Here is an 8,837-nt window from a genome sequence, read left to right as displayed (position 1 = left end):
TTCGCAACATAAGCACTCAAAAAATTATGTGCAAAAAGGTCTAAGTCGATTTCACTATATAAATAAATAAAAAAAAAAAAAAGAAAGTATCATACAAAGATGAGATTTGCAAAACTTAGCTTAGAATATCCATACCCAGCTCCACAAATAGCTATAGAATGAAATAAACTTTTAGCTTTAACTAATAACTATACTACCTATATCATCTTTTTCTTTATTTAACCTAATTGGACTAACTATGAACTCCAGCGTAGATATTCTTAGGTACAACCAGTTTCGAGGAGGGCCAAAATTGTCCTGTAAGGGCTGCCTGAGGTTAACCGAGATTTAGAGATTTATGTGCTCGCACTAAAAATTTCCTGTTTATCAACAATAATGCAATCCAGTTCACTAAATTATTCGTTATACTATATTTTGGTGACACATTTTGTAATCTTTTCCTCGAAGGCCTGGATCGTTATAGGCCTATTGACAAAAATGTTTCACTTCAAAAACACCCAAAAAGAGAAATTTAAAGGTTCGAACGGGAGATCGCACGACCAGGGTATGCTCCATTTATTATTATCATTGTTTCATGTAACATGTGGCACGCGTAGTCATCGTGTTAGAACTACATATTTTTGAAACGTATACCGGTTATTCCAAAACTAGAAAGATGTTGCCAGATAGAATTACTTTCGAGGGGTCTATTACCGTAGGAACGACGTTTTGCCTGGGTTGGAGATATTGAAGAAACAAAATTTTTCAACTTCATTTTAGGTTAAAAATTCCAGAAAAAAAATTCGACCCATTCTTTTTAAAATGTATCACAGTATCAAAAGACATCTTTTTAGGTTATGGCTAGGAAAGCTGTTTATGCCATCACCTGCTTCTTTCGCGCATTCTGGCTACAGTTTCAAATGTCTGGTATGTTATGTCCACTTTCTTCACATGCTCGTACGCAATCGATTTTTCTTTGAAAATGGTACAACCTGGCATGATCCTTGCGCATTGGGTAAGTTATGCTGTTGATGTAGCCTCTTGACACGCGTCAAATACACGATGCAACTGTAGATATGTTGAAGCAAGCCCGCTTTTGGTATTGACGTTGCAGTTCCTCTTACTGTCTTGGGCTGTCGTCGTAACATGGTGTAGCTTATCCCGAACTAAGTAGATTCTTACTTAACAGAAAAGCTTTTATCCACAATGGTCGCAGCTGCTTCTTGCACAATTTCAAGCTGCATTGTGTCTTACTGGACTGTTTTTTGTACGTACGCACCATTTTGGGTCCACTAGCAGTTAGTCGCCGCTACGTCTGCTATAAAAGAGGCCAAAAATTGTGATCACAATCACCCCTGCACAAGCAAAAATGATGGTAAGTGCCAGAAATGGTTGTTTTAGGTGATCGTTTGATGCACAGCATTTAACGCTTGTCAACAGGATATAGCGTTTAAGTCGACTAATCACATGATGCACATGAGAATATGTTACATTTGTGCAGAATTGATGATGTGTTGTCAAAACACAGTCGTTAGTCCGCTGTTAAAACAATTCACTAAATGAAGCCAAAACAAGCACGTCCGTATGAACTTGTAAAGTGCGGAACTCTTAGCGGTTGAAAATTAAAAATGTACTTGTTCTATGCTTACAATTTAACACTGATGAACAGGGTAAAGCGTTTGAGTAATATAAACGGTGGCTATGAGAATACCGTCGTTGCTGTTATTCGCCCAGTAATACTATTTACCTGATTGATTCCATACAATGGAAAATTTTATCCTGTTGCAATTACTGTGCTCCACTTATCTCGTTCTCTCTTTATGGAATGTTCTAGCAGTTCTGCTATCACGCTGTAATTATGTCTTTAGCCTATTCTAATATTTCGATGATTCCGCTTTCCTATAAAAATGTTTCTATAGCCTTTTTATTTGCTCGCAAAAAGTATTAACGGTTATCACAAAAATAACCAAAAATGGAATTACCTTGCCCGCATCACCATTACGCGTCATAAGATGGAAAAACTACGTAGCCTAAAGGGGCATTTAGCCAATGAAAAAATGTGAGCAATATGCTGAGAGAATTCATAACTTATTTCCTATTTTGCAGATTAAACAAACTAGCACTAAACCCCTACAGAAGGAAACTACTTTACGGAAAATGTATTCATCCAATTAAAGAACATTATTCAAATGTCCAAAATATAGTTGATATTTTATACATTATGATTTATTTACGAAAGATGTATCTTTTTTTCTTAATAGTACTGAGTCAAAAAAGAAGTATCTAATGATGAGCCTTCGGTAGGGCTAAAAAAAAAGAAGACAAGCAACGTCCCGGTTTAAACTTTTTACAATTTCTTAACGGATTTGGAAAGATCGCAATAAATGACAGATTAGCTCAAATTAACATTACGTTATAAGGCCAAATGGAACTTTCCCCCTACAGAAAGTATCTATCTAAAAAATCAATTTTATGACAAAATAGATCTTAATTATATGTGAGAAAATCAATTCAATGTGAACATTTTACGCAGTCGATTTGGGCAGGACAGGGACGCGCATATACATCCTTGAACGGATAAGCACACAGATGAACTCAATTTTGGTAGTAGACTAGACTAACCCGCGCGCTTTGCTCCGTATCTATTTTGCTGTTAAATACATTTGACTTTATCTGTATACTAGTAAAAGGCTAATCATGTTTACAGTAGAAGCAATGTCGAGTTACTTGCATTCTCTTTTGAGGTTTTCCTCATTGTGACTTGTTTGATCTCTCAGTTTTAAGGACTTCTAAAAAGGATGATTTAGTTTGCCTTGTTTTGTGGCGTTTTTTATCTTTTTTTTGATTAAAAAAAATGTTTTTTGTCGTTGATGTGGAGGCTACCTCGTAGAGAACCGGGCTTCCACTTCGATATCATGTGTGTCTAAATTAGTGCAGTTTATAGTTACAGATTTATGAACAAATTAATTCATTTTATTTGCAAAGACTTCATTCCAAAACACTGCAAATGACAACATTAGTGTCGTTATATATTTAAGGAAGAACTTGACGTTTCGGGAGTTTTGCGCGCGACTGATAGACACGTACAGTTAACCGTGTTTAAGTACGGATTTTTTCGAAAGAGCTGAAGACGTCTTATCATTGCTTGTTCTTACGCTCTGTGGAATGTCATAACAAGGCGTGGTTGTACCGCAAATCGACATCGATATACTATAATTTGTGCAACAACATATATTGGGTCAGTGTCGTTCGGCCGCATGTCAATGGTTATGTTATGTATTTTTAAGTGCCTCTACGGGCATGATTTTTATACAGGTATGTTCAGTATCTGCACTACACTATTCCGTTTGAATACTAAAAGCAGCTAGGGAAATCATCTGAACATATAGTTGGGATTCTTCCAAAAGGTTAAAATTTACGGATATATTACGGGCGTCCGGTCAACGGCTTCGGAGGTCTCTTTTTTAATCATGGGATATTCGTTTCAGGCATCCCAAAAAAATGCTGTCGTACAAAGGTCTGAATTTCAGAATTTTTTTTCGCACTCCATACGGCATCCTTCTTGACCTAAGTTATAATCCTAAATTAAGATAAGTCAGTTCTTCCTTCGAGTATCAGAGTTGCTTCGATCTCTGATGACGCGACTACGATAGTCTCTATTCCATCCTCCTAAACTTTGGCTAAGATTAGATTGGCAGAAAGGTTTTACCTGTTACTGTGGCCGTTACCTTTATCTAAAAGACCGCAAATATTGTTGCAGAATAGTCTTTGTTGCTCAGTTACAAGAGGCTCGTGGGTTTTTACGGTGTGCTTTTGTTCAGTAATATCGTATTATAGTCCCTGTAGAATATCCGCGTTTTCCTTTTTTTCAGTCCTCTAACTTTTTACTGGAGTCTTTTATTTGACCTGAAGATATCTAAGAGCTTTATATCAACGGACTTCGGCAATAGTATGAATCATATTCTGCGTAAGTAGTCAATCTTTATAGTGATAGCCCTAGGTTATTGCGTTCACGGAAAGGTTTCATATGTTTGGGCGGTGATTTCTCTTATCATAAACATAACCACAAAGGAATCGCGAACCGCTTGAGGCATTTGGGTTTATTTGACATCCTCCATAACCAATGTTTATCGTTGAAAAGAAGTCTTTTAAGTAAGCTAGCCACTTTAAATGTTGAAAGGAATGTGCCCTCACGCATTTTCAGTGAGTCCAACACTATAAAATAATAGTCTTAAAAAATAACTTCCTCTTACCATATGTTAGTAGGCGCGCGAGAGGATTCTTTGACAATAATGAGGCAGATTTGGAGATTCTCAACCCTCTTTTCTTTTGTTACATTTGTTATTGATTCAGATGTAAAATTTAGGCACACAGACGTAAAGTAAAGTTTTTTTTTTGAAGTAACTCTGGTTGCAAAAAACTATTATTGTTATTCTGTTTGTTGATTTTCCGTCGTTTTCGATTAGTTGCACGGAGATGCCTTCTTAGAAAAAATATTTATTGTACTGGCGACAGGTAATGAAATCACTTGATAGATGGGTATCGCTCATGAATTGGGGAAAAAAGATATATGTCGACTTGAAGTAAACTCTGCTATCTCCTTCAAATGTGTAAAGTCCTTTAAGTTTCGTAATATATTTACTGAGTTACATTGATAAGTTTGCTTTAACGCTGAAATGGCTATTGGAAGTCTTCAGAAGTTCTGTAGTGTATGGAGCATCCCACTGTGATGTAATTTTATAATTTTGATGCTATTGACCTTGTTTATAACCTGCGGAATATCCAATTTTGAGAGAACGTCGCCTTTATATGGAGTATATTCTCAATACGGTGTACGTTCGAGGTACGGTTTTAAGTATCTTTTCGAGTATCGACCGTCTTCTACACAAACCAATTCGGTTGTATGATATAGACCATAAATTATATGTTTTCAGAGTAATATGTGAAGTTTTGGATCTGCGTTTGGATCCGTTATTTTTTTTTTCATAAATGTATCATAGTTTTGGGGAAATTTGGTGTCTTCATCAAGAATGTTGACATGTGGTAATCACTTTTTTTTAGCGACATAGAATACGATGGCGTCGAATATTTTTATGTGATGCCTTATAATGAAGTTCTTTGAGTTGAAGCACCTTTATGATTAAATCTGCTCCAATTTTCGGTTGTTGGTCCTCAGTAGGGTAATTTACAATTGTTTTCGGTATCGCACCTCATCTTCAGGAATAATGATACGCTTCCATTCATCCGAATGTACATCATGACATCCTTTTCGGTATCTTGGCTTGCTTCGAAGGTAGGTGAGCGGGTGAAACGTTTACAAACGATTGCGAATCCATCCTCGTTGCTTTTACTTTCACTGAGTACCGTTTATATGGCTAATCGTAAACATTTTTGGGGTATTTTGAATATAGGATTGGTTTTCAAACTCAATCTTCCCAGCCATATAATTCAGCTATTGTTAAAAGAAATGGCTTGCCTACAATATTTACGGATAAGTAGATCTTCAGGGCTTATGATTCGATAAGCGTAAAATCGCAGCACAGTTTTTCTTGTTCTGTACCATGCATAGTTTTCGGTGTTAATCATTTACGTCTAAGACAACAGTACTACGTACTGTGGGTAGTCATAATAGAGATGCGACTTAAAGATACCTGCAATTTGTTCTTTTTGTTCACAGAAATGTTTTTGCTGCCACAATACAATGTGCCGCGGTATCGTACCTGAGCCTGTTGCATTTCCACGCTGCACTGTGAACTTTTTCCTAGTCATCCGATGGCTGCCGATCAGGACCAATAAAATATGCACCCTTTAGAAAGGATTGTTCCTTCAACGGTGACACAAAGTTCTGTACGTTTTAGTTTGTAAACAGCGTTCAATACTGTTTTGTGCATCCATAAAGTAGATTTGGAAAAATAGGATTGCTGCTCGTGTCGTAGCATTAGTGATTTTACGGTTAGCAGCACGCTGTATAATGGATGAAGGGTTATGAGTTCCTTTAGGAAAACGGCACTCCTCAGTGAGATTAAATTAAGTCATCTGAAATAGGCGACTATATTGTCTAATATTTTTCAAAAAGCCTTTAATAGTTGTGTGCTGCTTGTTCACAATTGTTCCAAATCTTTAGGCAGGTTTGTATGATTTAATTTTTGATCTATCCTGCCAACAACGTCTGCTAACGTATCTTCGCGTTGATTTGTGCTAAGAAATCTACGCGTGTTTGGCAGCACGACGTCGATTGTTTATTTCTTTTCCTGTTTCACTATAGCTGTAAGTTTAGTTCATTTGCTGTTTCTTTCTCGATCGTTGTGGGCGGCTGTTATCGGCTCTTATCGTTTTTGACTACGACCTTGATGGACAAAAAACTTGATAGTTCCTTCCAAAAGGTAATTTAAACACAGTTTGTCATGCAAGGTACATGCTCACACTCATTTATCCGACACGAAATTCGCATTAATTATACATCAGCGCGGACAGTGCTAGCGGTGGCTTCGGTGCTTGTAAACGCTGGTACGTCGATCGGTTTCACAAAAAGGCAGCTTGATTTTAATTATATATACTATATTGGATTTGAGGCTTTCTAAAAGGAATTCAGCTTTCTGAGGTTCTCAAATTTTTCCAAAAAATACCGACATGTCAATTGGAGCCAGGCGAATGAAGCACTTTAGTCAACAAGGATTTCACCAACTTTTTTCATAGCTTTCTTCTCCTGTACTTTCCACTATCCCTTCTACGACAGGCCTTGGTATCACTGTTTAGCACATTGTTTCAAGGCCCTGTCAGGAGGAGGAGCTCAATATGAGCAATATGGAGGGATCCAGTAGTTTGGAGCAATTATAGTTATATTCATTGCTTTCCTATTGCTATTTAAATTTTAGTGGTGCATCTACACCTTTCAAACTCAAACCTAGTTCACCTTTGCCAGTATTTCTTCATTGTATGTGAACATGACACCACTGCACTATTGTGGGGGTGGTTTTGTCACTTAGTCTTGTAACCCCACGAGGAGTCAGCTTAACGCTTTAAAAACCGCACTTGGTTTAGGTTTTAGGTGAGCGACAAAAAATCGATTTACTTCTCTTTATTCTCTCCGATCTCCGATTCACTTTAACCTTTATTATATACCGCAGGAATTGTTGTCGAGGAACAATAACTAGCCGATTTGATACCCAATATATTACTTAGCGCGCGCCTCTTGGATCTTTTCAAGAGATTCGGAGTTGAATCAAAAAAAAATTCAGTGGTTGTAAGGCTCGTTACTGATCCAAGGAATAGTATATGATCCAAGGAATATTTTAGTATTTTTTATTTTTAGTTACTGTCGTTGTGCATCTAAATTAGGCCGTGGTAATCCGATCCCAACTATATGCGTGAAAGAACTTACGTTTTTCAGACAGGAATTGTATTTTGGATATGGTTCGCTTTGATTAAAAACTAAAAACATGTTTTACATTTAGTATTTTCGATTTGCTTGTAGGGCTTTTAGTAGCAAAAATTTATTTGGTTTAAGGTGCGGTATAAAGTGTAGGCTATATCTTCTGCAAAGCGACATTTGGCAATGCAGTAAAATTCTGTTAACTATTTGATACAATGATTTTCACTGAACAGTATAACTCTTGCTGAGCAACTATTCTTCCAATATGCCTGAAATGTGGATATACGCCGCATTACACTTCAGTAGTCCATGAGCCGCTGGTACTGCGAAATGCGATTTAAACTACAACGAACTTCACAGGATGGCGATGTTTCTCAGGCGAAGTGTTTTCGTCGCATTTTGGCTGTGAGTGCCAGGCTAGCCAACTAAAACTCGATTAAGCTAACGTGCGCACCAAGGACACCATGAACAATAACTTCATGTGGTTTACGAGGAAACTATAGTACGTGCGCTATATTACATACGGCGTTGCCGCAGAACAAAGACAGAGCTACAGAACATATAAATGTATATGAACTGGCGCGGTTTCTAATGTATTCATTACGATACATGCCATAGACGATTTTCGTTCGACTATTAATTACGAATGAAACGACAAATTTAATGAATGGCTTATCTCAAAATTGTCGAAAGTGGTCAGCCATTTTAGATCAACTAGAATTTCCGGATGTTTACCGTATATACGAAAGCTTTTAGAGGCACAATGCTCGTTGAACTATCTACTGACCTAAAGTTATTTCGAAGATGGTGTACGGTAATATTTAAATCTCATTTGTGCGGTTCGTTACGAAACGCTTTGATTTTCTGGATTGTCCTAAATACAATGTTTTGCAGCGAAGTTGTCACAGCAAAATGCGATACAGTGCAAGAATTTCAGTATATAACCTTTCTTTTTATCTTGCTGTAATGTTGGACGGCGAGAACAGTTAGTGATCAAATATAAAGAATCATATAGATACATTTAAGGACTGAGATATTTATTTATCAGTATTAACGTTGCTGAAAGTGCGCCACCTGTGTGTACGACGCATAGATGTATTACACATTTATATGTATGCTCATTGTTAAGGCATTATTTATAAGACGTAAATCGTTCAGTCTTAACAATGTCCATGAGTTTCATTAAGTGGGCGTAGTTTCTGTTTTTTTAGAGGCCATAAACTATTTCTTGTTGCTACAGATTTTGAGGATGATTCTCAGAGACTGAGGTGACAACTGTCTTTTCTACAACGTACCCTTTATGAGACGATCAAAAGCATTGTCTAGAAATGTTTGGGGTTGTTTGGTCTTCGGTTCCACAAGGTGACTAAAAATGCAAGCGGTTTGTCTTTAGGGACGACGAACACGACAGCCTGATGAAGTTGGCCCGCTGATTCTGAAATCTAAACATTATTTTAACGTTTTATTGTGAACTTACGGCGACAAT

General features: G+C 37.1%; 1 long non-coding RNA gene across 1 annotated transcript; it reads left to right on the top strand.

Annotated features, from left to right (window-relative positions):
* Positions 1-494: 494 nt before the first annotated feature.
* On the top strand, positions 495-5,970 carry LOC111261630 (uncharacterized). The gene is made up of 3 exons (XR_002681115.2): positions 495-1,354; positions 5,200-5,272; positions 5,657-5,970. It is a non-coding gene; the product is annotated as an uncharacterized LOC111261630 (long non-coding RNA).
* The last annotated feature ends 2,867 nt before the right edge of the window (positions 5,971-8,837 follow it).

The sequence above is a fragment of the Varroa jacobsoni genome, unplaced genomic scaffold, assembly GCF_002532875.2.
Source record: "Varroa jacobsoni isolate VJ856 unplaced genomic scaffold, vjacob_1.0 scaffold_574, whole genome shotgun sequence".
Classification (NCBI taxonomy): Eukaryota; Metazoa; Arthropoda; class Arachnida; order Mesostigmata; family Varroidae; genus Varroa; species Varroa jacobsoni.
Note: the sequence above shows the minus strand (reverse complement) of the source record. Positions and strands in the feature narration are given on the sequence as shown.